Source organism: Cornus florida, unplaced genomic scaffold, assembly GCF_030987335.1.
Source record: "Cornus florida cultivar Cherokee Brave unplaced genomic scaffold, ASM3098733v1 CherokeeBrave_3.0.0_Hap2_Chr07, whole genome shotgun sequence".
In the NCBI taxonomy this organism is placed as follows: Eukaryota; Viridiplantae; Streptophyta; class Magnoliopsida; order Cornales; family Cornaceae; genus Cornus; species Cornus florida.
This window is the reverse complement of record NW_026775577.1, coordinates 68,012,417-68,020,218: the sequence shown is the minus strand read 5'-3', so window position 1 is coordinate 68,020,218 and position 7,802 is coordinate 68,012,417. Positions and strand designations below refer to the sequence as shown.

General features: G+C 37.2%; 1 non-coding gene across 1 annotated transcript; it reads right to left on the bottom strand.

The window, feature by feature from the left end:
- Nucleotides 1-3,675: 3,675 nt before the first annotated feature.
- Nucleotides 3,676-3,782, bottom strand: LOC132267988 (small nucleolar RNA R71). Its single transcript, XR_009469152.1, has one exon. It is a non-coding gene; the product is annotated as a small nucleolar RNA R71 (small nucleolar RNA).
- Nucleotides 3,783-7,802: the final 4,020 nt, after the last annotated feature.

Below are 7,802 nucleotides of genomic sequence, written 5' to 3'. Positions count from 1 at the left end.
ATTTAACCAATCTGCAGGGGAGGTAATTGTAAATTACCCATATATATATAATTGGGAGTACTAAAATAACACCAGCTGCAAAAAAAATCAGATGCAGCTGGTTGGGAAAACAAAAAGTTGGAAAATCCAAACTCCTGAGACTAGACCAACCAGTTGGACAATTTTTTAATTGGTTGGGAAATTTTGGAAACTAAAATTTTAAACAATAAAACTTATTCTTCAAAACATTTTTCAACCCAACTCAATGTACAAGTGTTCTAACACATATACTTGATCTAAGTGATGTCTATTATGAGTTACTCTACACGAAATAACTGTGTAAATATATTTTAAAATCACCTAGAGGGAGTGAAGAGGTGTAACTTGCTCCTTTATTCAAATTTTTTTTTTTTTACCCATGATTAACAATTGAATAAAAGTATAAAACAAGTAAACAAAGTAGAGTTTAAGAGTGACACTAGGATTTTAGCATGGAAACCCAATTCGGGAGAAAAGCATGAAGACTTCCATAGTTTCGAGCAAAAAATCCACTATCTCGAAGCAAAGTACAAAGAACTCTAACTCAGGCTCACACCTACTCCACTCTATTAAGAACAAGTTGCTGAAAGCCTTTGGCTTTGCAACTCCTCGTTCAAACACTCTCGACTTCAGGCTTATTCCTTAATCCTTGTAACAAGGTTGCTGGTAGAATAAGAACATGATAAGCGTTGAAAAGTGCGCATTTAAACTCCTTAATTTTGAATGTTCTAGGACCTTATTCTATCTTATTTTCCCGTTTTAGTTTAATTTCATGTTATTTCCCTTTTCAGGCACTTATCCCCAAAATAAGTCAATTTAGCTGAATTAGAGCATTAAAAGAAGCAATCTGAAGTCTAGTGGAAGAAAAGAGCAAAGTGAAAGCAAAGTGGTGAAAAATTCCTCTACGATTGATCGGACCAAGCTATAATTGGTTACACTGTGATCGTTTCAACCCTGCCATGATGGATCGAGCCCTTTGTCCTTATCCTCGGGAAAATTTCCTATTCAATCGATCCAACCTTTTATTCGATCGATTGAACCTTTGATCTTATCCTTACCAACCACTTTTGTCCTTTTCCCAAAAATATCTCAGCCTTGTCCTTATCCAAAAAGTGCACCGCTATACTTCGATCGATCAGAGCAACCATATGATTGATCGAACTGCCTCAAATTGTGTGCAAAACAGATTTCAAGCCAAATTGAAGGTGTGCTCGTGGTGCAATCATTTGGAGGTCATAGTGCATGAGGTCTGACCATTGGGTGTGACATTTAAGCTACCTGTATAAGGAATTTGGCCATTTTTAGTAGGAGGTTGGTTAGTTAAAGAGAGAATTGGCTAGAGATTAGAGAGAGAAACATACATTTTGGGAAAGTTCTTCCACTCATTTAGGTTTTCTACCAAGTACACCAAAGGAGGAGGATGAATTCTACTATGAAGATAGCCATTGAGGGTTGGATAACAACATCAATGAGTGGCTAAACCATTCTCTTGGGGCTAGAGATAGCCCTAAGCATGCCTCCTAGACTTTGATGTTTTGTAATTAATGGGAATTTCTGTTGTAACTATTGTTTTGACCTCTCATATATATAAATCTTGTTTCTACATGATTTGTGTAGTTTAATACTTCTAATTGATCTTTTAATTCTATTCATATGTCTATGGATGTTGGAATGAATGGTCATGTGCTTTACACTTGATTCTTTACATTTGATGCATGTTTATGTATATTACAATGTTTGGTCTAGTGTAAGTCAAGATATGGTGCTTAATGGATTACTCTTGTGGTTTATTTGATGGTTCATACTTATTTCTTGATGGACTGTGCCACCTCCTTAGTTTAATTAGTTTAATTTTCATGTCATTAGCATAGTTGTAGTTTAATTGCTTTAATTTCCTAGATAGGTGGACATTCCATTCTTGTTGTTTGATGATCCATGCTTATGAGTATAAGTAGTATATTTCTCTATATTCTTGAGTGTGCATTGATTATGGACTTATGAAAAAATTAATGGCTTAATTTGATATGTTGTGCTATTCACTTGATTATTAAGACAATGTATGCTTACTAGGCCATCCAAGTTTAATATTTCAATTATGGCACACACTTTGTTTACAAAACATAATCCTCCTAATTTATCAAATGTTGAATGTCTAGGAAGGCAATGCTTAGTGGGGAACTCTATGTCCCAAGAACCCTTTCTCATTCTCTACATCTCATTTGTTTTACTTGCTTTATATTGCATTACTTTAGTTTATATTGTAGTATAATTGAACCAACAAAACCTTCTTTTGATTATTCGACCTACTAATCCAACATTAATTCCGAAATATTGTGCCTTTCCCTTGGGACGATCCCTACTCACTCTTGCTACGTTAGTAGTAGTTAGTAGTGGTAGTGGCATTTTACAAATTCAAACTTGGCCACATTTCATCACACACCTTGCAATTTGGTGCACCCCACGACACACACCAAGTTTTGGCGCCGTTGCCGGGGATTGCGTAACGCAGTATTTTGGAATTAATTAGGAATTAGTACTCTTTTGATCTTATTTTTACTTTATTTTACTTTGTTTACTTATTGTGTTTGTTTTTGATTGGCTAGGTACTTGGAGCCAAGGGAAGTGAAACAAAGGAATTCTAAAGCAAAGAAGCAAGCTAAGCAAAGCATAAAAAGCTAAAAATAAAAATTGCAAAGCAAAGTAAGGCAAAAGTTAAAAAATAATATTTTGAAGTTACTTAAGGACCCTTTATGAGCTTTTCTAACCCTCTTCCTTAGTTAAATCGTTGGCCCGCGTGGTGGCAATTTATTTTCTTGTATTTGTTGTAAGCATGGGAGTATGGGATCAATGTATGTGGAGGCTTGTTGTTGATTAACTTGTTGCAGAGGATAAGTGTTTGCTACTTGCTATTTGTTAAGTTGTTGCTTGTTTTAATTGTGCATGCATGGTCATAGGTCTTTGAATCCTACTTTTGTCCTATTAAATTTTAATATTGATTCGGTTGTTCGTAATCCAAGGGGAAGGGGTAATTCAAGTGACTCCATTTCATCAATGGAGGAACATAATGAGGACCATGTTGAAGATCTTGGTCATATCGACCAACAAGGCATTCTTCACCCTAATGTGCATCATCAACATGATAACATACAAGTACCATTAGGCATGCCTAGACCTTTTATTCCATAACAACAAGGCCAAGTTCCAATGGGAATGCCAAGGCCATTCTTTGCACCACCTTCACCTCCCGTTGTTTAAGCAAATCATGGTGCTCATGTAGAGCCACCAATTGTGAATCCTCCCCTTGCTTTAAGAGACCATTATGTGCCAAATGAGTATAATGCACTAACATGCATTCAACTCCTTCCATATAGGGCACACCACTATAAGATTAAACCACAAATAATTCAAATGCTTCTCAATTACCATGGGCTACCAAATAAAGAACCTTATAAGCATTTGGATAAATTTCTTGACGTGTGTTCCACCATGAAATACACGGACATGCCGGAAGAAGTTTTGAGGTTAAAACTCTTCCCTTTCACCCTAAAAGATAAAGCGAAATACTGGTTTAACAATTTGAGACCTTTTTCTATAACTACTTGGGCAGAGATGAAACAAGATTTCTTGAAGAAGTACTATCCAGTGTCTAAGACCAATGCAATAAATACTTCAATTCGTGAATTCTCACAAGGGGATGGGGAAATGTTTCATGAGGCATGAGAACGATTAAATGATTTGCTTAAGAAATGTCCACACCATGACATCCCTAAATGGTAATTAGTTCAATACTTTTTTGAAAGTTTATCGGACAACCATAAAGGTATGGTTGATGCTTCTATGGGTGGTTCTTATCTTGATAAGCATGGAGATGATGTGTGGCGCCTATATGAGAGCATGAGTGAAAACTCTAGGCATCGATCTTTATCATCCGAAAATAGTAGAAATGTATGTAGAAGGAAGAATGTAGGCTTATATCAAGTTGATCATTCTAATGATATAGTCGCCGAAGTGAAGTCTTTATCCCAAAGGTTTGATCAATTTTTGATCAACCAAAACTTGGCCCATCAAGTGTCTTCCTCTCCTAATCATGCTAAACATGCTCATCATCCGTCCAATGAATCATGCATGACTTGTTCTAGTGTTTTGCATTCTATTTCTAATTGTCCACATGAACATGCGCATAGTGAACACCATGAGCAAGTTAATGCCGCTTTTGTTAACAAAGGGAATAATCCCTATGGCACTCACTATAATACCGGGTGGAGGAACCATCCAAATTTCTCTTGGAAAAGCCTAAGGGAAGGATAAAACTCTCCCCAAAGTGGTTTCCAAAACAAGTATGTTCCGCCCCCTTTGCAAGGCCAAGGTTCCCAAGGTTGTCGTTCATTTAACCAAGCACCAAATGGAAACCAATTTTCAAACTCTCATTTTCCAAACCAATCATCATATTCTCAAGGTAATTCAAGAAGTCCCGCATTTGAAGAGAAAGTTTTATCCGCTTTGGGTACTTTGGAGGCAAATACTCAATTGCTTCATTCTCACTCCCAATCGATTACAAAGCTAGAAACCCAAGTCGGGCAAATAGCTATCACCTTGAATGCAAGGGAGAAGGGTAAAATGCCTTTGAATCTCCCACCGAAGCAATAATTTGTAGTGGAGACCAATTCCTCTTCGGAAGGTCATACACTTGAACATATAAATGCGGTGACCGCTTTGAGAAGTAGAAGAGTTATTGACAACTAAGTTGGTGTTTCCAATGAAGAGAGTGACCCAGTGTAACCCAAAGTTGACACCCATCCCGTCTCACATCCCATTTCTCCTTTATTAAATGTGAAAGAGTATATTGTTGAAAATGCTTCAAAGAATGTTTTTGAGAAAGCTTTTGAGCATAAGGCTCCATTGTTGGATGCTTTAAAAGCATCCACCTCTCTTGAAAAGTAACAAAATAAGGCTATTAAAATTATTGATGTGTTTAGGCAAGTAAAAATCAATCTTCCTCTCTTGGATGCGATTCAACAAATTCTGACTTATGCCAAATTTTTGAAAGATCTTTGTACCCTTAAGAGGAAAAACAAAAGCTAAGCACCAAGGAAAGTTGTTTTAACCGAACAAGTGAGCTTTATCTTGTAACACAACACCCTTCCAAAATTCAAAGACCCCGATTCACCAACCACTTCATGCACTATTGGTGATCATGTTATCAGTTAGGCTTTTTGGATTTAGGAGCAAGTGTGAATCTTCTCCCCTATTCGGTTTATATTCAATTGCGCTTAGGTGATTTGAAACCAACGTCGGTAGTTTTGCAACTAGCCGACCAATCAATTAAGAAGCCCCGGGGTATCATCAAAGATGTTTTGATTAAAATTGACAAGTTCTTCTTCCTGGTTGACTTCGTTGTCATTGACACGGAGCCGATCCTTAATCCTAAGAGCTAAATTCCTGTTATCCTTGGTCGTCCCTTCTTGGCTACCGTTAATGCCAACATCAATTGTAGGACGGGGATAATGAAAATCTCATTTGGTCACATGAAAGTGAAGTTGAACATTTTTAATCCAACCCCAAATTCTATGGACAAACATGAAGATGTATGTGTTGTTGAAAAATGTTTTGCAAATAAATTTGACAAGAATGAGTCATTGCTTGTTGTTTAAACATCAAATGATTTGCCTTCAAAAGAGATTTCAAAAGAACTTGTTTGCAAATCTAGTGTTGAACGGGCATGGAAGCCCAAAAGTTTTGTTGACCAAAGGCCATCAATTTCACTTGAACCAAATCCAACAAGTTTCTTAGAGAATAGTTTTTTGGGTGGGGTTCAAAGTTCCATTCACCCCATCAAGAAGGGGATGTCTACGAAGATCTTTGATCCAGGATAAAAGAGCCCAACGTTTTGCTAGAGACGTTAAACACTAGTGCTTCGTAGGGTTTTTCAACCCTAATCCTCCCCCATTTCTTTTTATTTTTCACGTCTTGCGTTGTCTAGATATAATTTGGGATCATATATGTTGTTTGAGATTTTGATATGGAATGCATGCACTTTCATCTCCAAATTAGGCATTTAGTACCTGTTCGATCGATCACAAGAGCATCCTCGATCGATCGAACCTCTATGTAGTCAATTCTCTGCATATTTTCAGGTCTTTATCCCATTGTTCGAGTTTGTCTGTTGGTTTTCAACTCTCTGTCTATTGTTCGAACTTCCTGTTCGATCGTTCAAAGCAACCCTTTGATCAATCTAATGTTCCTGTGAATGATCGCAATTCCATACTTAGAAAAATTTTGGACCTCTGCATATTTTCAACTCTTTGTCTAATTGTGCGAATTTTTCTATAGGTTTTCAGTCCTCTGTGCATTGTTCTAACAGTTGGAACGATCGAGGTTCGATCGATCATGATCCGATCGTTCAGGGTTCCCTGTTGACTTTCTTTTGACTTTGACTTTTCAAAATTTAAAAAAATAAATAAATATTTTTTTTTCAAAAATTCAAAAATATTTTTCAATTTTCAAAATTTTTAGCAATTCAAAAATTTTCAAAAATATTTTGTTGTTTTGTAGGTTCGATCGATCCGAGACACTTCATGAACGATTGAACTTAGATCGATCTATTGCACCTCGTGATCGATCGCACATGTCGGACACAGTTTTAAAAAATAGACCCAAAGGGTCATTTGGATCATTCACATCAAACGTTCCAAGCCTTCTCTCTCATCTCTAGTGCTCCGGCCTTCTTCTCAAGCTCCGGTGAACCTCGCTGCCTTCAATCTCCTAGATCTCAATTTCCTCTCTTCTCTCTCTCGGTCCTCTTCTTTCCTTCATTTTTGGTATGTTTTTAATTTTCTTTTCCATTTTTGTTTTGTTTTCATGTTGAACTTGTTTGCTATGATTAGATTCAATGCTTCAATGATTGATTTTGTTTCCATTTTTGGGTTTGCAAGCATGTGTATATATGTGTATATATATATGTATATATATCTTTTATTTTCGAATTTGAATCGGGGGTTACGTGCCGTTTTAAGTGACCATATATGCTTTGTTGAGATGTATAGGGGGTCACGAGCCTTAAAGTGCCATTGGGATTCGCCCCGTGTCTTCTACGTCACGAACGAGGGACTTTTCATTTCTCAGCAGGTTCGATCAATCACACCAGATCGATCAAGAGCACGATCGATCCAATATATATGTCATGATCGAACCAACTTGGATCGATCACATTTTTTTCTGTGATCGTTCGAACTTCACTGTTTTGCATATTGATCTTCTTGTACCCTCTCTTGTGTTCCATACTATCATATCTATGCCCAATGCCTGTGTTTTTCACGTTGGTTGCATTCTTTACTTGTCACGACAAGCATGTTTCACAATACTTGATGAATTAGAGTATGCCTTTTGTTCATTCATTGTATATACTTGCCTGCATTACCACTTACATAGATAGATTCATGTGTTCTATTCTGTGTTGTCTATCTTAATCTGACAAGCATGCTTCTATCTTTCGTGCTTTTATTTCTGCATCTTATATACCATTCCTTATTACTGTCTACAACTGCAAGTGTGTTTTTTTTTGTAGGCCATGACTAGGTTAAAGACCACCGCCAAGCGGACTTATGATCACTGAGTGAGACCTCGGACTGAGGAGCCAGCTCCCACTTAGTCCGATCATCATTCTTCTTCTTCTGTGGAGGGTAAACCAGAGCCACCTCCAGCATCTGCACCAGTGCCACCACCGACTCAGTCTGTTATTGCCCGGGAAGAGGTTACTGAGAAGTTTAAGCCACTCTTAGTATCTC